This window comes from Pleurodeles waltl, chromosome 1_1, assembly GCF_031143425.1.
Source record: "Pleurodeles waltl isolate 20211129_DDA chromosome 1_1, aPleWal1.hap1.20221129, whole genome shotgun sequence".
Classification (NCBI taxonomy): Eukaryota; Metazoa; Chordata; class Amphibia; order Caudata; family Salamandridae; genus Pleurodeles; species Pleurodeles waltl.
In genome coordinates, this window is record NC_090436.1 from 565,307,580 (window position 1) to 565,328,504 (window position 20,925).

Below are 20,925 nucleotides of genomic sequence, written 5' to 3' on the forward strand. Positions count from 1 at the left end.
GTCGCTGTTGACTCCTGCTCCAGATTTCTGTGGGGTGGCCACAATGCCCAGCTGATGCTCGGACTGTTATTAAAGATTTGCAAGTCTTTATCAGCACATATGCAGTTGCGGCTTTCCACTTGGACCAGGGCCCTGCTTTTGCCTCAGACTCAGTCCCCCACTGTGCAAGTGATTCTGCGACTCGAGCCCAGTAGTCTCATTAGGATAATGAGAGCCTACACGACAATTTAAGGACCAGAGATGAGTCTACACATTCTGAGTATCTTATTGGGTTTGATTATGATATTCCATGGACCTAATTTGGATCACAGTGAACCCTCTTTTTTGCAGTTATCTATTGTTCAGTCCTTACTATGAGTATTTTGATGTGTTCCTTAAATGTATAATTAGGTCAGACATATGATTAAGGAGGTAACTAATATTATCATAGTTCATACATTCCGTACTCCCAAATAGCCATTCTCCTTAGGCAGATGCAGATATATTCTCTTTAGGCTTATTTCAGTAAACTGACACTATCAGAATATGCATCTAATTATATTATTGTAGACACAATATGTTATCCCAGCCGTTCTGCCTTAGTGATTTGTATTATTTCATTTTACTGCACAATGTCTATCACACCAAATCCTTCATTGCTTATAGCATAATGCACTAAGATTAATACATTTGCCATATCATTATTTCTTTAGTTACTAAATTTTGATTGTCCAAATATCAATAATGACTGCAACAGGCCACCATACTCTCCCATTGATCAGCCAAGAATATGACACATCCAATTTGATGTTCCAATTCTGATGACATGATGGTGATAGTGTTTACACCTCACTTTGCGCACTACATGCACAACTTGCAGAAGGTCTGATAAGTACAGTCTAAAGGGACATTGCTTTGTCTCTGGAGGGTGTACCCAGCGAATAGGCTGGTCATTGGGGAACTCCGCTTGACTAGATGAATGTGCAGTCATTTTTATATGGAATAATGTATTTCCTGTTCCCATTAATCTGTGTGCCTACTGTATGCATACAAATACCTCTCTTGCCTTAGTTAAGAAAGGACAGATACCACATTCCAAAAGCCTCAGGATGTGGTCCTCAATAATTTTATTCATGTGTGGCACTTTGATTTAGAATGATTTATTAATGTGTTTGCAGTGGGATGATACTGGTTTTATTGTTCCCGTTTGAGCACCAATGTGTGATGTGAACCTCAATAAGTAACAAATGTGTTCTATATGCCATTTACCTCTTTTTACAGGTTATGACTCATGGTGAACATATAACCAAATGCCAGTATACAGAATGTATTGTGCACATTTGTTGTGTATTCGTTTGGGACATCACTTGCGCTTTACACCTAACTTATTATTAGAATAATCAATTATGAGCAACTATGACATAGAATTATATACAACAAGGATCCAGATCAAGAAGAAAGCTGGAGATTTAGTATAAGGCTTGAAAGGTGTGGTTGAAACATGTTGACAAAGGAAATTGAGGTTCATTGAATATTCTTTGTAGGTCAGACGTTTTGATTTTAATATTAGCAGAGGAAACCAGACTAAAGCTAGCCAAGGACACCTATAATTATTTTTATTTTCTAGTGGATATGATTGTCTTTTGTGTGCAGAAAACAAAACAAAAAAAACCTATAGCACAGCTTTAGGACAACAGAGCCAATTTCTACTACCAGCATTGAAGTTCAGTTGTGCAGCAACCCGATGAGGAAGCATACCACATAGGTTGGTGGGTGAAGATTTGTGTTCTTTTAAATTAACACGCTCAGTCCAGAAGAAATTGTTCCTTAAAATCAGCATAGAACCTTTTTTGGATTAGGTTCTAAGTCTAGAGTGTGTGTTTATTTTGTTTTGCATTCGCTAAGCCAGTGCAACTGACTTTGCAAATACAAAATCTGATTATTTGTAATGGCATTGCACTGCATTGTACATTGCCCATGCAAGTCTCAAGGTGTTGTTCTTCACCCCTTACCCATCCCTTAATTTGCAAAAGAATGCCCAAATGTTCTGTGACTATTGCAGTTGAAAAGCATGGGATGGTAATCCTCTGTCAGGAGCGGGCGGTAACTGTTCACAAAGTGCAAACTATCAACCTTGGCCAGCTTGCCCTTTGCTTGGGCAGGCTCTTGACATCATGAGATGCATGACAGTGGTTCCGTAGACCACTATATATAGGGCTGGCTTTAGGGTTGTGCGAGCGGTGCAGTTGCACCGGGTGCTGACCTGAATTGGGGGCACTGACCTCAGGGGGTGCTGTGTTTAGCAATAACTTAGAAACTTGCGATTTAAAAGCACCTTGTGCGTCCAGCATTCATGAAACAAAATGTCAAGATACCTTTTGTGATTAATGTTCCTGCTACGGAGAGAGAGATGGAGTTTTGTCTAGCGACAGCTTTGACTCGATATAAAGTAGCGCAGAGGGTTAATGTGCCTGCTGCAAAGAACAGAACTATATTTTATGTGGATATCTGAGTGGATTAGTAAAGCCAGCCTTTGCCAGCGCTTTAAAACAAATGAAATGTATGTGATAGGGAGAGATGAGGGGCACATTTACCCGGTGGTAGTGGGGGAATCCGAGGATACGGTCATGGGGTAGGGAGGCACCAAAATAGATTGCCACACCGGGCGCCACCAGCGCTAAAGCTGGCTCTGACTGTATACTCACTTCCATATCCTATTAACAAAGTGCCTCTGTTTGTGGCAGTGACCCCTGACCACAAGCATATTGTGCATGCTGTGATGGAGGCCTGTTGTTTCATGCAGACATCCATCCTAGCTTTTGCTGCTTTCTACAAGGAGTTATAAGCCAATGCTTGCTTCATTAATATTGATAAGGCTGGCAAATTGTGTGGTTTTTTTTTGTTGCAAAAAAAACCTTCTTTGTGGTACGAAGACTTTGAGTATTTCTCTCACCACAAAGGGAGAGTGGATAGTAAAGCAAAAAATGATTGTGGCCAGTCTCATCTGCGTATTGTGACCCTGATGTTTGAGTTGCATAGGCTACAATAAAAATGGTCACTGTAATCTTTGCCACTGCACTTTGGGCCACACTTTATCATACTCCCTGAATGGATTTAATAAAGGATGAAACCCAGATGCCTTCTATAAACAGGTTCCTGTCACTTTTTTTTATGAGAATGCATATTCTCCTCTTCGTTTTATTAGGTGGCTGATTTTGAAGAATTCATTCAAGTTGTCCTAATGTTTAAATAATTAACCTTGAAGTATATGTATGAAATAGATTTTTAATAATTTGTGACTTGTAGGGGGTTTTCACTAGGGAAGTACAAAATCAATTACTCATGCTTGTATGGTGACATTTTGTGTACAAAAATAGCATGTAGTTTATGGTTGAGATTCAGATTTAGCACACCCATACTTGCCCATTGACCACATCTGTCTTGAGAATGAATCTTCACCAGTGACCTTTCATCCAAAACTAGGGGGGTGCAAAATTAATTACACCTGCTTGTCTGGTGAGTTTGTATATAAGGAGCATATAAGTTGTTACTCCTTAGCAGATTCCAACTTTCCTGGCCACCGTCCTGCTGTCTATTTCAGCTGACATATTTTCTGGGGTCTCTTGAGTGTTGGCATCAGATGCCTCAACCCAGCTTTCAGTTCATCGTCCAACACCAGTTCAGCTTCCAAAAGGTGGCCCACCAGACACTTGTTTTCAATGCCCAACTCCACACCATTGAGCTGGGCTTCTTATCTATTTAAAGTTGACAATAGATTGAGGTCATTTTGGCCCTAAACATCTAATCACTTACTTTCCCAGATAAAACTGGGGTTTCTGAGTGCCAGCTATCCCGAGGGAAACTTCAGAGGGAACCAGCTACTAGATGGTTTGATTAGTCTTTGGCCCTATACCAAGGTGGGATGATCTATTTACACTTCAGGACCACTATGGACCTCCATCAGAGTTTCCTCTGGTTTCTCCATGCCCAGGCATATTTCACCATCTTTCAGTACCTATCGCATATACTCAGGCTCTACCCTCTGACAGAGCAAGGAGATAGGCTAGCTGGCCACCATTAGGCTGAAGCAGGACCCCTCCTCAGCAGGCTCACAGCAGCCATCACCTTCATTGTGCCATAGGGTTTATATCAGCCCCCAACTTGCACACGTTAGACTCCTTAGTCCATGTTATAAGACATGTCAGGGGGTTACCCAACATCGCAGCCCAGCATGGGCCGCCATGTCTGGCGCATTTGGCAGTTGCACCAGAAGTAGAATGTCCCATACCCTGCCCTTCTCCCTGAAATCAATAAAGGCTGGGCCAGTTGCTGGCGGAGAGTGTGGAGGCAGTCTCCCTTTGCCCTATGAATGGGGCAAAGCTGCTGCCTGGATGCTGTAATGCTCTTAAATAGAGCAGAGAGCCAGCTGCCACCCTGAAGCCATCCCAGCAGACCCAAGGCCAGTTGCTGTGTACCAATGTGAAGGAAATGCACTCTGCGTTCACACTGGGAGTGGTCCATGAAGGATATCTACCCTTTCACATGACCAACCTTCCTGCTGTTTTAAATCCTCTGGGCAGGCTGCACATACCCCACCCACTTACCTCTTAATTAGTTCACATCCTCTTGAAATCTCTCTTTGGAGTTCTTTTTGAACTTTACTTTATGGTACTTGTTAGCTATCAGTCTTGTGCCTTTATTTAGCCTTAAGTGGAGTTTACCACCCTCTTTGGTCAAACCAAGCAAGCATCCCAGCAATGAGAACTCGATCCTGGAGCGCTGGGGGCCGCAACAAGCCTCAATCAGAAGGAGTAGCGTGTCGGTCTTCTGTACACCACATTTCTAGGACCTGTCTCCGGGCAGCGATTTAGCGCTGGGCTTTTTCCTCTTCACTTACTCCTACTGAAGAATGGTTAGCTTCTTTTACTTCACTTAGTAGTATGGTTAAATTCAGAAGGTCGCCATGTCTGATCTGATGCTTTAGTTATATGCTGAAGGGTGGGGAGGCAAATGTATTCCTTAGCCCAGGGGGACCCCCTTCATCCTGGTACTCCCTGTGTGCAGGGAGGGGGGGCTGCTCAGTGCACATTTTTACAGACTGGAGATTAAAGCTTAAAGGGTCAGACTGGAAAATGGAACTCACAGCTGCGGGCAGGCCCATCCACGACAGGCCCGCCCCAGCACCCAGGTGGTTTTCTAACGTCAGCCCGGCCACACTGAACATGGCAAACAGGTCCCTAGTAATGAAGAGGGTTACCCCACCTGGGGTTGGCAGATGTGAAGTCTTGACCCCTGTGTTTGCCTCTGCCACTGTTTAGGTTGCTACTGCGCCTTGTCCTTAGTAAGTAAACTTACAAGGGGACGCATATAGGTCGATTAACCTTTTGAATCGCATGGAGTATCCTAGTCATGCAGTGAATTTTCTTAATTAGCATATCTGCTTCAACACAACCTTGAGCCCTGCTGCTGGTCTAGTGTCCACCAGGTCTGTGGGTGGGGTGCAGTGGATAAGAGCTGGTTTTCCCCATGTCCTCAAAGCAACTCGCACAACAACTGCTTGAATCCTGAGCAGAAAGCGGCTGCACATCTCCCACCCCTCGAAGCAACAACTGCAAATTGGACTGCAACAGATTACCCCTGATGGGCTTTCTAGCTGCACTGCTTTCCTGTTTTAGATCGTTCTCAACCAAGTCACCTTGCCGCCCGGGCAATGCCACTTCCTCATTCTCTCAAAACCCATATGGCAGGATCGGGTGTGGGAAGGCCCTGGCAGCAGGGCCTTGGGGACGGGGGCTGCACAACCTGGGGACTGCAGTTCAGTTCGCCAAGGTCATGCTCCCATCTCAGTAGGGTATTTGGTTGCCCTCCAGGGCCTTGGTCTAGCAGGCTACGGTCCCCTGCCATACACCTTTGCCAGCTGACTCCTCTGCTGAACTCACTCTTAGAACACTTGTGGAGCCATGTTTTTATGCATGTCCCTCATGTTACTGTGAGTTGGTTGGTTCCTCTGGGGTGAAGGAGCTCAGATCTCCTCACCCAAGCACCCAGCAGCCACTAAAGGTTCTGCCTGTTGGCATGAAAGGGAAGTACTGAGCCCTATGTCAGGGTTCCTTCTAAGACGCAGTCTACGTTTGGACTGCTGTTGTCAGTCACCCAGGCCGCTCCGCTGTTAATGATCCTTCCATAGGTTCACCTATAAAACATTAAGACTTCTACGTCCTCTGGGTCATCGTCTTCTCAGAACTTTGCTAGTGCTCTGTCTGACCTCAGCTGAATAGATCCAAGAACCTTACTTAACCATCTAATTGATAGTAGTGACAGGCAATGTGGACAAAGGGCAAGGACTTAACCAGAGTAAGCTTATGGCTTGCACATACTTGGACTTCCTCGTTCATGGGCAATAACTGCTATTGCCAATTGCTGTCACAAACAGGGCTCAGTGGGTTATCCACGCCTATTGGGGAAGGGTAGGCACACGCTAATCTCTTCACTGTAATACATAGGTAGCCCTGGACATGTCAGGGCATTACAGACCACTTATTGTTCGATCTAATGTAGCTAAACACCACTTGTCCCTCTGAGAAGTGGAATGCTGATTAAGGGTCACGTAACTATCTAGCATTGAGGAGTATTGTTCGTTATTGGAATTAACCAGGCAAAAATACTCCACCTTCATGCACCACCACCCACAGAATCAAGAAAGAGCTATCAATCTGTCAATCCTTTCGATGTCTGGTCCAGTTGAGCTTCCAGGGCTTGGCCCAATTAAGGCACAGGCTCCATTCCTGGTGGTGCTATTCTATAAATTCCTTCAATTTTCAACTTTGCAACCATACTCCGAAAGATTTTGGTTTCCCCGAAGCTGTTCTGTAGGTCATGGTAATAATGATTCTGGATCACTAGTTGACATTGTTTATGACCAGAACTACAACAGTATCATATAGTCTTCAAAGCTCCAACTCTCATACTTACTTAATGAAAACTGTTGTGGAAAATGTTTTCCCTTTGGTTTGTCTTGCGCTGGTGATAGAATTTCACCTCTATCCCACAGTATGAATGCTATTGGAGCCTGAATTATCATGAATGCTGGTACCAGTCCGGCAATGGAGCCTGGTCAAAAGATTTAAAGTGTACTCATTCCAGTTACAGTGCCCAGACCAAACTTCACACCCCTCTGGCAGGGTGTTCCCTGCAGTAGTTGGTGGTGTGGGGGACAGGGTAGACACATGGGCACTGGTGTCCCAGCATGCTCTGTGACAATGGAAGCGGGTGGTAGGCCGAGATACAGTCTGAGTGAGTGTTAGAAAGTGTATTATTAGTACGGGCTTGTAGGTACCTACTTAGTAACAGACAAGAATCCCACACTACGTCCAGTCAGGGTCTCTATAAATTAATCCTTTCTCAAACCTTGGTAGTTTGGTCAATGAGAAATTAGGCTTAATTTAGGAGACAGGTGTGGAAAGCATTTAACATCAAAAACACAGTAATTAGTAATACAAAACACACAATAGAAATCCAGAACCAATTTATAAAAATAGAAAATATTGTTTATCTTTAAATTGCCACCAAAATAACAAAACTCCAATGTAGGGAACCGGAGATATGAATTATTAAAGATTGAATGTAAAATATTGCTTTCTATTGCCTAAAAGTAAAAAGCGCCAACCAGGGACATCTGGTCGTGCTTGACTGGGGCAAAGTCAAAAGTTGAGGCTGACCATCATTGGAGCTCTGCTTGGATACACTGAGCGAGAGGCCTTGGTCAAAGTTTTATCTTCACACTTCGAAATTTGTCTGAAGCTTTTCTCCTTAACGTCGTGCAGTCCTCTCCAGGAAGCTGGTTTCAATGCAACATCATCAGATTGACTTTCCACGAGCCCCCAGTCAAATCCTGGAAGCGTGGAGTTCCAGAGCATTCAGCGGGATGAACCTAAAATTCAGGCTGGGTCATGCTTGAAGATAGCCGGCTTGACTCACGATGTTGGGTCAGTCCACTTATTTTTTTTAATTGCTCCAAACTTCTCCAAACTTTTGGATCTTCTTCCAAAATTACCTTTTGGGCCCTGGAAGTGTCCACAAGCTTGATCTAAGGTTCCAGAAGCTCTCAGTTGCTCCTTGGGTGTTCGGTCTACAGTTGTCAGAATATACCTGGTCAGAATCCTCGACTGGCCACTGGATGCTGGTCGTCAGCTGGGCTGTTCTTGCAGGAAAGATGCAGGGGACTCTGGTCAGCTCCTTTGTACCTGTAGCTTACAGGGACTCCACTCCTGGAGCTGCAGAAGCAAGGCAAAGTCCTTTTCTTGTTGAAGCCCAAAGTGTGCAGCTGGTGCAGTCCTTGTGGGTGCAGTCCTTCAAGTGCAGGCCAGGGGGTCAGCAGGGCAGTCCTTCTCCTGTACCTTCTTCCAGCAGGGATCTCAGTTGCAGGGCGCTCTGATATATTTATCCTTTCTCCTGGGTTGGCAAACAGGGGGGCACCACTGACCAGTGGGATGCAGGGTCCACCCTCTGGGTTGACCACATTCTGTGAAATGTGGCAAAAATCAATCCCAGGAAGAAACATTCTTTAAGAATCCAACATGGAAAAAAACTCACCTTGATGGTTACATCTGGCTGAGTCCACCCACTGTTGTGGCTACATTTACCTAACACACCCCTTCTAGCCCCCCTCCTAATCTAATTACTGAGGCTCCTATCAGGCTCGGGAAGCAGGAAATGGAGGAGGTCTAGTTTCTGTCCCGGGTGACTTTCCCTCCTTTGAAAATCAGTTTGGCCATTCTACCCTCAACCTGCTCTGCCATCTTCTGCAGCAGTTCCCTTCCCACCAGATGCATCCTTTGTTTCAGCTCAGGCCACTTCACACCTCATTAAGGCAGCCTGGCTCAGAGACTGACTAATCAGGAAATGGCACTACAGGGCTAATTTTGGTAACTTTCAGAAAGAGTTTGAAACCTGTTTCTCTGTGCTAGTTTTGATAAATCCATCCTTGGCAAGTTGTTGGATTTATTCTAACTTTTAATTTGATACCAAACTTGACCGAGTTAGCACTTTCTAGTGGAAATGAGACTTTATTAATTTTAAATAAAGCCTCCCAATGTTAACCTATGGAGCTAATGTACTACAATGGAGAAAAACACCCGGGCTTTTATAAAGCCCCTGCTTATATTTATATTGCACCTAACCCTTGGGGCACTTAGGGCAGACCTTAGGGGTGATTTATATGTAACAATAAGGTATTTTGAGACTTTGGAAGTGCTTTTAATTCTAAAGTCAAATTTGGGGTTAATGTTAATTTAAAAGCAGCCAGCAAGGCAGGCCTGCTTTTACAGTGACACCAGAGACCACAGCAGGGTACTTATGTGTTGGAGGTTGGATTTTTTCCCTACAAAAGATCACAAGTGGCATTAGCTTGACAAATTTCACAGACACCTGAGCATGATAAATGTTGCAATGGTGTGATTTGTTAGTCACACAGGTACAATTTCACACACCCTAATTTTTACCTACATGTTTGCTTACCAGTTCAAGACCAACTCAGTTGGATTGAAAAAAATAGTAGCTCTAACCTGGTGATGATGATGGTCTGGAGGAGCGTGAGGAGGCTGTTCTAGGTTTTTGCTGCAATGTGAGAGAAGGGGCGTCCTCCACTTATGCTTTGTAGATGCGGGGAATATGGGTAAGTAAAAGGGAGGCAGAGCGCAGTCTTCCTGGCGGTTGGTGGCAGTTCAGGGGGTAAGTACAGGTAGACCAAGGCACACAGAGAGGTAAGAGTTCAACAATGTATCAAGGCTGGGCCCGTCCGGACAGGGGCAGAAGAAAACAGTAAGTTCAGTAAGTAAAGAAGAGATGGTGGTCAGTCCTGAGTATGACTGCCACGGGTGTTCGATGATTCCAGTGGTCGAGTAGAACTGGACACTCCCGGACTAACATACAGGGTCACATATTTGGGCTTATCAGGGCTCTGATATTACCCTCTACTCTGTTTTCTTCTGCCCCTGGCCGGACGGGCCCAGCCTTGATAAAGTCACTTGTGTGACGAAACACGTGTTGGCTGTTTCCTGTAAGACGACACAAACCTACACCTGTGAATAAAGACTCTACCAAAACACCAACCCGGAATCATCGCTTTACTCTTCGCCTTTGGATTCATAATACTTGGGCTCTACTTTCGTCCCAGAAACATTGTTGAACTCTTACCTCTCTGTGTGCCTTGGTCTACCTGTACTTACTGTTTTTGTGTACCTCGGTATACAAATCTTTGTGCCCACCTGGGTAGTGGGGCACCCGACCGAGTGGCACCTTCTTTCTCATCTAACTTACTGTGTTACCTTAATAAGAATTGTAACAGAACGGAAGTGCGGCATACTTACCACTCACTACCCGTGTGTATATTGCAGTTCAGGGGGTGGTTAATGTATTCCAGTCCTTGGTTGTGTAGAGCTTTGTGTGTGTGGGTCAGCAGCTGGAATTGGTATTTTGTCTGTACGAGGCTCCAGTGGAGTTGCCTAAGGTGGGGTATGATATGTGTTCATTGGGGAAGGTCAAAGATGAGTCTGGCTGCAGCGTTCTGTATGGTCTGAAGTCTCTGTAGGACGTATGTGGTGATTCCTATCTACAGGGCGTTACACATAATCGAGTCAGCTGATGATGAGGGCCTGTGTCCTGTGCGTCTAATGTGTAGGGGTAGCCACTTTAAGATCTTATGTTGCATGTGCAAAGTGAGGAAGCAGGTGGAAGTGGTGGCATTGGCCTGTGATTTCATGGTGAGTTTGTTGTTAATGATGATTCAGGGGTTTCTGGCATGGTTGGAGGGAGTGGGTGCGGGTCCTAGGTCTTATGACCACCAGGAGTCATTCCACGTGTTGCTGCTATTGCCAAAGATCAGTACTTCCATCTTGTCTGCACACCAAACCTATTCTCTTCAAATCAGTGCACAAGGTTGGTGTTTTGCTGGGAAGCATTAACTGCTGCTGGCTTTGTTGTATTGATTTTGTATGTGGATGGTGTTCTGAAGTGGTCAAGGTTGCCGTCCAGTGACTGGGTGCAATAAGTAAACACAGGAGTCTAAAAAAATCTTCCGATTGTGAGCATAAATATTGCACTTTAACACACTGATTTACAACTGGTGATTGGTTTACTAATTCTCACTTTAAATTACTTGCTTTCTTTTACATTTTCAGAAAACACCAGATTTTCACTAATGGTGCAGTAACTGAGGTGTACCCTTATTCATCTGCTTGAAAAGGTATGTTGTGTGTACTGGCTTGTGGTTCATTTTATGCCTTTTATAGGTTAGATGTTTTGTTTCTTTTGTGCGAGGAGGGGGTGTGTCTGTCTGCCTAATCTGTCAATGTCAACTTATTCCATTTTAATAATAGTACGACTGACAGGGGATTTCAGTTGATTAGCACTCTTTGGGATTGAAGGAATGAATGAACGTGGAGTGTGGTTTATAGATCACCGAATGACGCACAGCGGCGCTACTTTGATAGCGAAGGGGGACGTTATAAGCATTTGCCGCCTTGCGGCTCCTTGGGACGCTGCCCTTAATGTCGCGCGACCATATTCTACTCTGTGCAAGGAAGTCTAGCCCCAGCATTTAGGACATGTTTTTTTTTTTTTAAGAAGAAGTTGTTAAAGTAAGATATTTGGGTCGTTAAATCCTCATTAATCTTACTCTCGTGATGCCCACATTGGGATTCCCTTGATGCAGGGTTGTGTTGTCTGGCATTTGGCTAATGCAAATCATGTACACTCTATGCCAGAGAGATTAATCAAAAATGGATGAAATGTGTTTTACTGCGGCCCGCTTCCTAGAGTGTTACTATGTTGGGGTTTCCAAATGTCGATAAGAAAAAACGAGATTTACTTCAATAGTAGCTCAAGTGCTAGTCAAAAGTGTCTCCCGAGCCCGCCTTATATAAGCAGCGCGAAGGCAGATGGTGTCTATAATGTGTTCAGCGTACAGCGCTGTTGATCACAGTGTATCTGCCAATCAGCGCACACTGGGGAAAGAAATGAACTCCATCTGTTTGTTAATTACCAGAGTGAAACTACCCAGTGGAACTGCCAGGGCTGCTCTTTTTGTGCATTTACAAGTAGCACAAGGCACGTTTTCTACCAAGGTGTTTTTTTTGGAAGGGGGTGTGTGTGACCCTATTTTTATTTTCTTAAAATATGGTTTAAAACAGAATATCTAGCGCCTCTTGTGATCAACTCTAATGTGATTTCTTTCAGTTTTGAGAGGGATGATGTCCAGGAGATTAGTACCTCAGCAGGATATTGTTTATTTAATATAATTGATTTAATCCTATTAGGGCCCTCCTATTTACAACTTTAAATAAAGCAGATGTTGAAAACAATGCCCTCTACTAGTGCTTAAAATAATGAGTGCAGGTGCCCAAAGAGTTGCTCAGAAGCTCACGGCCAGCGCTGTTAAATATCAGTTTCCTGTTTCCTCTTTCGCCAAGTTAACCAGCCCGGCCCTAATATTTTAATTTTAGAAACATGTAAAGCTGACAGGCCGGGATTTAGTGCAGGTGAAAAACCATAACTGTAGCATTACGTTTCCAAATATTAGTTTTTTTTTTTTGTTTGTTTTTTATTATGGTGTCTCCTAGTCCCAGTAATCCGCATTTACGATCATGAAACATCTGTATTGGGGTGGTTTAATTAATGGCATCAGAAAGGAAGAATATGTATTGGGTTGGTCAATTGTGTCAATGAAGGGTTTTAAAATTCAGGGTCTGTCAGGTTATATTGTCTTTGCAGGAATGAAAAGTAAGGAGTTGAACTTCTTGGGGGGGAGGGAATACTTAAATGTAACATACAGTGAACTTCTCTCCTGAAAAATTTACTTTTCCCATTTACAATTAATAAATTAATTAATTGCGGTTTGCAAACAGTCTTGCTCCCAAAATGCTTTATTCTGACATCTCTGCATTATGAATTAGTTACTCGTCGTTTTATGATGCCAGGTATTATTATTATTGAATTGAAACCTGAGGAGTGCAACGGCCAGGAGATCAGGAAGGCTTTGAACATCTATAGGATCATTGTCTAGCTGCCGATTTGAGACCATGCTTTACATACGTGTGAAGTTGTCTTGTTTGTACTGTCCACGACCTATCCATCCTATAGGTGATTTTTGCAAATTGACTACATGTCGTGTAACCTATTCTCGGTTCCTGTAAGCATTGCATTTCAACAGGTTGCAGCAGCAGTACCCAATACACAGATGTTTTGGAGGTTGTTGATTGGCTGGCAGGACATGTCCTGCTGCACTCCTGAGGGTCTGGTGCTGTCATTGGCTAGAATCTTCCTCGTTAGTTCTCGGTTTATAGTCACCCACTTCACTCATGATTGTGTGCCCGCTACCTCTCCATGAAGACTTATTTTGTTATTCGTAATTGGACTGACGCAAACTAAAACCCCGTTCTCTGAAATTAAGCATTTCTTCAGTACTGTTCTTAACACAAAGAAAATCAAATCTTGTTTGCTATTCCTTTGTTCTCTCTCTTTCCTCTTAGTTTGTTGGCTCGATAGCACTCCCTCTCCCGACATGTACAATAAATAAATATGTACAAGGAGGGCGCCTGGTTTTATGGGCATGGGCACAGCCTAGTCAAATGTCAGTAAATACCCAGCTGAGTAAAAAAATAGATTGGTATACAAACCGGTTAGGCACTGCAGTGACTTTACACATTTTTAATGCAGAAACATCTTTTTGAAAACACTATAAAGGCAGTAACGCCAAAGTATATGAAAAAAATAGAAGAGTTTGTTTCTCAACATGTTTTCTACCTGCTTTGGCCTATTAATGCACCATTAATTATTTACCTCAATTTGCACCCAGGTACTTCTTCAAATACCCTATTTACTGAGAGGATCCCCTCCTGCCAGGGTCCTGGTTTAAGGGACCTCGCTATGAGCCCTTGAGGTGAGGGATCACTGGCCAGAGCAGCTGAGTAAAGCACCTCCACAAAAAGGGATGAAAGCTTGGGGCATAGCTGTCATTAGGGCAGTCGGTCAGTGGCACCAGTGTGAAGCCCTCTGCACTCCAGTTACAGCTGTAGCTTACTACTTGAACCTTGTAGTGAGGCAGGCCATTTCCTTGTAAACTGTAAACTTCGTACTTGTATAGCGCACTACTCACCCGTTAGGGTCTCAAGGCGCTGTACGCATACCGCTGTGGAACCCCTCCTGGCTTTTCCCTGTGAGGTGCCCACTCATGGGCAGCCTCCAAGGTGAAGCCAGGCATCCCAGCGCTGTTGGGGCTGTTGTGGAGATTAAGCAAGCTATTGACCAGAGTTACAGAGTGGGACCCATGAATTAGATTAGGCACTGATGCGAGAATTATCAGGTCCAAGGAAATTGAGCCCAGGACCCGCCGAGGCGGGAATTGAACCCTGGTCCCAGGCCAGATTTCTGCATCAGGGTCTGCCGCTCTAACCATTGAGCCACACTTCTCCACTTGCATTAGGGCTGAGGGCAGCCTTGCTACGTTACTAGTAAAAGTCTCAGACTCTACAGTAGATGTAGGGCCATACAGTAGATGCAGGGTTATCTCTAGGCATTGACCACACAGGCGATTCATTGACTATGGCTGCTAGACATCACTGCCCTGACTGCGCCGGCTGTCAGCATCCAGAGGGAGACTTGGGTCTGAGAGATGCCAGCACTCCTAATAAATGAAGGATATATTTCCACAGCAGTTTTGTGTCCCATGTTAAACGCCCTGTTATTGTGCAAGAATCGGGCCATTTATTTTGTTGACTGGACACACTTGTCCCTAATCAAGAAATAAAGCGTTAGGTTGATATTTCTTGTGTTTTGTATACTTTATAAATAAATCTTTTGTTAATTTGGATTACTCAACAGAAAAAGAAAAACTTTAATAATATTAAAATTAGAAAACAGCTGTATTTAAAACTCAGTTGCTTAGGTTAAAATTGCAGTCGTTTTTACTAGAAAAACTTCAAAGTTTCCCTTTCCCTCAAAGATTATTATTTTTTGTACCGAGTAACAGGCTTCAGAACATTTAGGAACTTCCCCTAGATTTGTAATGCTAATGTAGTTCTGGCAAGATAAGAATGCACAACTATATGTATGCAAGTCTAGAACTGAGGGCAGGAAAATGTAATTATTCCAGTACCTAAATTGTAGAATCTGGAAGTCTGGGCTGAAACCCTGACTTCCTTCACTTCTTGGAATAGTCTGATCCTGCCCAAATGACTTTCTTTTTCTGTGCCGAATTTTCCTTAGAAGACAAAGTTATGTGCGGAAGTGATAACGAGTATTAGATGAAAAGTCTCACTAGCATAGGTGAGCAAGCTAGCAAGTTAACAGGGAGAGCCGAGCCAACAGTCTAGTTTGGCTCTCAGAAGCCATGCATAAGCCTAACCGAGAAAATGTTTGCCATGTTTATCATACAACAGACATCACGTAAAATATGATAAAGTCTCTTTTCATAAATTGTATCTCTTTAAAATGTGGAGCCATTGACATTAATATGTCACATTAAAGCACTGCACTGAAAAGTAGCTATTATAAGTGGAAGTTTTTGATATTCCTTCCCCCGCCCACTCCCAGGAGACAGTGCCATTTGTGAACTAAGAGGCAAGACAGTTGTCACGAGACCCTGTATGTGGCCCAGATTCTTATCGAAAGAGTAACATTATAGTCTATGAAATTGAACACATTTTCTGGAATTGTGAAAGTGCGTGTTTGAAAGAGCTTTCATATGGGATAAAGAAGAAAAAGGAGAATCAGTAAAACTAAATATTTCCTCAGATCACACAATGTGGTTAGGCGAGGAAGCTGTAATTAATCCAGGTTTCTGGTTTCACTTTATATAAATCAGCCTCTAAATGGGTAGCTATTTAGCTCTCCTTTTTACCTCAAATGTTAAAGCTTTTTTGTTACCTATTTGAGCACAAGTGTTGACCAAGGGTGGCAGGCAGATGCTACAGGACAGCTCAACTCGTTATGAGCTTGAGATTCTAAGAGGACCTCGAGCTGAGCCAGGGCCAGGCTTCAGGCTCCAGCTTTCAGTGACTGGCCCACCTCTGCTCATTAGCATGCTTACATTGGACAAGAGTGCTGCTGCATATGTTAAAGTATAGTTCATTAATAGTGCTCACTGCACACAAAATTGTGCATCGACCACTAATGATTTTACATTAACATGCTTTTTGGTGTGAATTCATCAACAGTTTAAGCATACGTGAATGACATGACTTAATTGTACATTTTCATCTGCACACTGTATGTGTGGCAAAAACACATGAGGGTGGGTGCAAAAATGCAAAATGGTCTTTTGTGCCAGGTTTGTATGATGTTAGTGCGAGGCCTAGCGCTAAAACGTAATGCAGGGTGCACTGCATACTTCTTTTGTTTGGCTAGATGAGATTAGCAGCACTTATCTCTTAAGTATTAAAAAATATGCACTTCGAAAATGAGAAAATGTTATGTCTGGTGCCATCTTGTGGTGTGACCACGCAAGCTGCCTCATTATTATTGAAGACAGCAGGCTTGTTTGTACTTCAAAATCTATACATCAGTGTTGCTGAAAGACAGCAGGCGCTAGAAACCAGGAGGCTTGGGGCATAAGTCCCCCTTTTCTCTCTTGTTTCAGTCCTGTGCTGTGCAAAAACATGCCAACAGGCCAGATTCAGGCTGGAGGCTTGATTTTTTTAAGCCAAAAAATGGTTTTATTTTGTGTGTTTCCCACCTGAAATTGGCTCGATTCATAGGAAGTCAATGGGAGAAAACCATTCTACTGATTCTAATAATTTTTTTTAATCCCCCACTTTCCTCTTCTAAAATGGTGGCATGTATGACACATTTCATCTTCCTTTACAATATAGAAGCACAACTCTACACTTCCACGGTTTCTGAAGAAGGAAGGGGACTGATGGGAGTCTCTTTGGACTGCTTGTTAAGAGTTGTGCTTGTTTCAAACTCTTTCCCCCAGTACCCTTGCACTAAATAGTGAAAACGTTCTTGATGGATCACACAAGGAAACAGGGGTATGTTTTCATCCAAATTATCTTTTTAGTTGACTAGAAGGCAAGGGAGTTAGCTACAAATTTACAATTAACTTTTCATGGAGCCCTTTTGGCCACACAATGAGGGCCAGGAATCGGTTTAGTAGATTTATTACAATTTAGTAATCAATCCAATATAGGTGCATATCAAAATCACATTATAAAGATACAGAATCAGAGGTGGCAAGCTGAAAGGCCGGAATAGGTTCAGTCTCAGTAGTACAAGACATACAAAGAACACAGTCACCACAATACAGCATAAATTGGCGTTCCTTAAAGAAACTCTGATCTCGTTTTCTAATTGTGAACAAATTTAAAGGTCATTTAATCCAAGTTCTAAGCTAGAATGGGAATGTTTAGAATAGAGGGTTTCAAAGGATTCAGAAGTAAAGGAAAGTAGGTGTCAGCACAATAAAGACACCAATATAAGTTTTCTTAAAAGGGAAATCAGTGTTTAGCATGAAGCTACACACTTTTAAGGACAAAAGAAAGCAGAGAGGTCTGTACTTCTCAAGTCAAAGGGAATCTGCCATATATCAAACAGTGTGAAAATTCATTTAAAATAAAAAAAATGTTTCAGGAGCATTCATGTCTCTGAACACGTCACCAAACCCCAATGACTTCTCCTTCTCACAGCGTGGATCTTCAACATCCGTTGATTTCCCCATCTCACAGAACTCGAAAGACCAAGTTAACCTTGAGCAACCTCATTCCTGATAGTCATTGAGTAGGAGGCTTCCTCTGTTTATTAAATTATCCCATTCTTGCCAAGATTTCTCTTCTCAGGCTTTACTATCTCTAATACACAATAGTCCTTTCTCAAGCTATGAACTCACAAAAACACACCTGCAAAGAAAAAGAACATGCAGAGCAAGGAAAATTACATGTCATGTTAAGAAATAAACTGCTAGTCATGCAAACAGTTAATTATTTGCAATACATACATCAAATACATGGCTATATGTGCACTTATAATGTCAAAGTAAATCCAAAGCGTAAATAAATGAATTCATGATTACATATGCAATATACTTTCAATATATGCAGTATAGCTTGAAATACAAATGTAAATGTGAATGAAAACTACGAGTCTTCATGTGAAGCTAAACATTATAGATCACATGTATATAAATCTCTAGTTTCTACACCGAATACGCCTCAGTAGTACATTTTTGATGCTTCACTTTTACATTAATAAGTTAAGGCACACAGAGTATATAGTGTCAGGTGCATATATATATTGCTTCTCTGACATGTAGGGGTGAAGTCTAAATCAGTGGTTCCCAACCTGTAGTCCAGGGACCGCTGGGGGTCTGCAAAGCCTCCTCAGGCGGGCCGTAACTGGTTAGAAAATGTAATAATATTAACAGATTAGGTTGCCTGCTTTCAGTAATGACTCACTGGGGGGGGTCCCGAATTCTTATAATGATTTATGGGGGTCCCCTGGTTCCAGTACTGATAAAGTAGGGGGTCCACAGAAGTTAAAGGGTTAGGAACCACTGGTCTAAATTACACTGCTCCATTTGCTACAACTCTGGCAGCAGTAATTAATCCTCATAGTGCTAATTTGTCTGTGCGCGCTGTGCCTCTCAGATATACCATAGCTGTTCCTGGGCAACAATGTACTGAACATTCTCTGGAGAAAGATTTCTTAACCAGGCTGAGGGAACTCCTGTTATCTTTGAGAATTTGAACATTTTGTGAATTTCACATAAATGCTTTGTGAACCTTGTCTCTAAATGGTGGAAATGTCGTAATTAACGATGCTGAATGGGGAACACACAAATGCTGCCTGCCTTCAGCATTCACATTCCAAGGGGATGAAGTCTTTCTGGAATGTTGTAATTGTAACTCGTTTTAGAGGAGAACATGTCTATGATGGACATATACTGTACAATGTTTTTTAATATCTATGTAATTGTTTTGGGATTTTCTCTGAGAAGTAAGGCTTACAGTTTGTCTCCCTGCAACATCACCATTTTTGCAAAAACAGTATTTACATAAGTAGCCAATTAGATATCCAATTATCGTAATATTTTGGGTCCAGGTTCACAGTAAATTGAGTGACTTTGAGATGCAGATTTACACCAATGATATTTCAAAAGTCACCCATGTTTGCTAGTTCTAAAATTGCTTTGCCATTGCATGAAAATCTCTGAAAATCGTACATTCCATCCCTGCACACTGACCAATTCTTACCTGTCTGCCTCTCCCTCAGAGCCCAGGTTGCATTTTTTTGGTCACTGGCAACGTTCAGAGCACCATTCATGTACATAGGCAAATGCTCCCCATGTCTTGCTATGCTCATTACCCTGCTGTTACCTTCTATCATGTCGTATCAAGCTTATTTTAACCAATTTGTTCTTTGTGACATATGTGCTGGCATAAAGGCATACATGCTTGACAGAGAATAAGATTTTTGCCTTGTTATTTCTTTACAACACTTGTCTTGATTAGGTTCCCCTTTGACTAACAAACAAGTTAAAACACAGAGGCACCACATGGGATCTTGCAATATCCCATGTGAGGCCCGATCAACAATGGCACTGATAGTATCTTGTCGTGTCATGTGATGCAAGGCCTTGCACTCAAAAACCGTATTGATGCAGCAGATAATCTTTATGTTTGTGTCAAGGATATCACTACCATCAAAGAACCAGGGCTGACTCCCTATCCTTGTGACTTACCAGACAACAGCAGCACTGCTCATAGCTAGCAGTTTTCTAGAGAATACTGTTGTGGTGAATTTGCAAATGTAGATTAGCTGATACAGAGACCACAAAGAGGAAAAATCTTCTGATCTGAGGTTTATTATGAAACAGCTACGGAGCCCACCATCCTGCATCCAATTGCACCAGACTCAGATCTTCAACTGCCGCACTGAAGAGATCTGATTCTGGAATGAGGATGAAGGCTATCAAGTAGGAACATGGTACCCACCTTCTAGGCAACCCTTACTACAGATGGTACATACATGAAATATAACAAAAGGAATATACAACATCTGAACATTACCTAAGATAGATTTAGTTCTAAACCAGTTTAGTCCGAACCCCCACACTGACACAAGCAAGGTGAAAGGTTCATTCCAGGATATAAATGGAATAAGAGACATGAAAGGGTTTTTAGTTAAAGCCCAAATCATGTCTTTCTGACCCAAAGCACTTCCAGCATCTGCACACGAGTCCCCCTACAATCTTCTCTGTGCCTACAAACAGATCGCAGCTTGATAAGACAATGGGTACATCATTGAATTAGCCCAGAGCACACAGGTGTGCGATTAAACAGTGGGTGCAGGGAAGAGACCAAATTCTGAGCTCACAAGGTCTGAGACACACAGTTCCGCCAGCACACACTTCACGTAAATTACATTTACCATGAAGCACACACACATTCATGAGTCAAAGAATACCCTGTCCTAAAGCATTGCCGACTGTATAATAAAGAACGTACAGTGTATTAGCTCAGGAATTCGGGGTTATGGTGTCACATGCTTTTGAGTGTTTTTCCATTTTACATCTATAACTTGTAAGTTAACTATTATTTACTAGGTGTAATCAAGGATTGTGTCAAATTGTATAAAAAGGCTTGTCTGTGAACGGGCATTTGAGAAAAACTGTAGAGGCAGGGTGTGCAGGGCTGAGGTGCGGTCCGCAGCGTTTTTCTCCCTGTTGTTACAGTTAATAAATACTGCCTTTGGATTGCTAACTAGAGTCTGAGGTTTTTTTGAGTCTTGGGAGTGTTTTCGTTCTCCCCGCAATACCTTGCTGTTCGTTCTCTATCCAAATAAACTTTTGTTTCTTCCCCAGCAATTTCTTGAGAAGCTCCATGAGGGTAGCATAACACTCTACAAACCTAGAATAGTATTGGCAGAGGCCAATAAACAACTTTAACTCATCAT

The 20,925-nt window shown here is 42.7% G+C and overlaps 1 protein-coding gene across 14 annotated transcripts in view; it reads left to right on the forward strand.

The window, feature by feature from the left end:
- PAM (peptidylglycine alpha-amidating monooxygenase) overlaps window positions 1–20,925 on the forward strand; it is a 1,007,326-nt gene that overhangs the window by 162,535 nt on the left and 823,866 nt on the right. For 12 of the 14 annotated variants that reach the window (XM_069226162.1, XM_069226060.1, XM_069226139.1 and 9 more), the window contains one exon: window positions 11,157–11,221. The exons of the other annotated variants lie outside the window; for them this stretch is intronic. The gene's annotated coding sequence lies outside the window, so the exon portion shown is untranslated. The remainder of the gene's footprint in view (window positions 1–11,156; window positions 11,222–20,925) is intronic. 14 annotated transcript variants of the gene reach the window in all.